Source organism: Otolemur garnettii, unplaced genomic scaffold (assembly GCF_000181295.1).
Source record: "Otolemur garnettii isolate 467f Iridium unplaced genomic scaffold, OtoGar3 scaffold00013, whole genome shotgun sequence".
NCBI lineage: Eukaryota > Metazoa > Chordata > Mammalia > Primates > Galagidae > Otolemur > Otolemur garnettii.
This window is the reverse complement of record NW_003852408.1, coordinates 29,275,215-29,276,829: the sequence shown is the minus strand read 5'-3', so window position 1 is coordinate 29,276,829 and position 1,615 is coordinate 29,275,215. Positions and strand designations below refer to the sequence as shown.

General features: G+C 34.5%; 1 protein-coding gene across 3 annotated transcripts in view; it reads right to left on the bottom strand.

Moving 5' to 3' along the window:
- Positions 1-1,615, bottom strand: part of ALS2 (ALS2, alsin Rho guanine nucleotide exchange factor) — a 55,368-nt gene that overhangs the window by 24,399 nt on the left and 29,354 nt on the right. The window lies entirely within an intron of this gene.

The following is a 1,615-nucleotide window of genomic DNA, read 5'->3' as shown; positions in this document are numbered from 1 at the left end:
AACCACCCAAAAGACTCTAGTGAACTGGTCAACATACAGAGGTGATCAATATAAAGAAGTCAATATGTGGTATATATCTGGCCTATGAAAATAAGGTCAACTATGGAGGTTCTATTGTATTTTCAAATCTCAGGATTCTACATGAAGATTGAGTAGCCACCGTGGAAAGGCAGGTGTCAGGGCTCTGCAGCTCCCCTCCATCCTTCAACCAAAGTAGTTCCTCATGTGTTTGCTTTATGTATGACATTCCTCATAAGATGACATTTGAAGAACGTATACTACTTCAAAAACTACCACCTCCAACCTCTAAACTCAGCTCCCAGATTCAGCCTTCACTACTGAACTAATAGGAAAATACAAACACACACACTCTAATCTGTTAGATCCTTTGCGTCTAGATAGTTTCAGCATTGACTCCTAGAAGTATTAACCAAAAGACCCTAATCCATGAGATCCTCAGTATCTAACTACACTCCAAATCATAAGTGATTATGTGAGTAAGTAAGAGAGTGGGTCTGTATGTGTCTCTCCGACTTTACAGCTATTCTCCTCAGGTAGAAACAATCTTCTCAAATTCAGGCTACCCAAATAACTGACTTCCTGTTCACTTTGCAAAGGATAAATTAAAATTTTTCCAGGAGTCTTCTTCCTAGCCTCTAATCAAAATTAAAATCTCACTGTCTTGATTTTTAATTAATTCTCACACATTAATTACAATGACTTCTGATGTTTTTCTCACCTTTCCCCAAATAAAAAACCAAGATCTTAATGCCGTAATTCTTAGATACACAGTTAAAAGATTACCAAACTAAAACCTTATAACAAACTCTCTTGACTGACTCTAAAATGTTAAAAAGAAGTTTGATCTCCAGCGTCTCATCTCTACATTGCAAAGCTTTCTTTAGTATAAGTGCATTTTCTAATTCAAACAAATAAAAAACAAACAGCAATGATTTGCTGTATCTTTGCTCATGATGAAATATCAGAAACTGAATAGCTTACTCCTGAAATGTTTTATACTGAAAATATTTTGGAATTAGAAGTAATAACTGTTTTGTTAAGTCTTTTCTTCCCAGTAAAATTAAGAACACTGAAAAGAAAGGCAGCATGTAAAAGTCTCAGATAGTGATGGATACAGAGTGCACGTTGTTTATATGAAATATTGAACCGTTTTAACTGTAGATGACATTGAAATCATGTTCCTGAAACTGAGATAACTAGCCTTTTTTAAGTCTGCATTAAGTCTAGAGGTATCATGTTGTGAAATGCAGGGATTATGAGAATGAAACTCCACATACACAAGGTCCATATTCCATTGTGCTTTGTTCATAATGCACACTCCCCCTCCACCAAAAAAACCACAGAACCTTTGTATAAGGTGCCAATGTCATTTTGTCAAAAGGACTAAAAGCTGCTGATCTCACAATAGCATTCCATTAACTAAAACCAATTCATCTACCAGTGAAAAACTTAGCCATAATTTTAGCTTTATTACAGAAAATAAAAAGATTTACCAAAAGGGTTTGCATATCATTTTAAAACACATACAAATGTTAAGTAAAAGTCAGACTTACACTACCAAATGTTATGTAAAAGTCAGACTTAATTAAAAAAA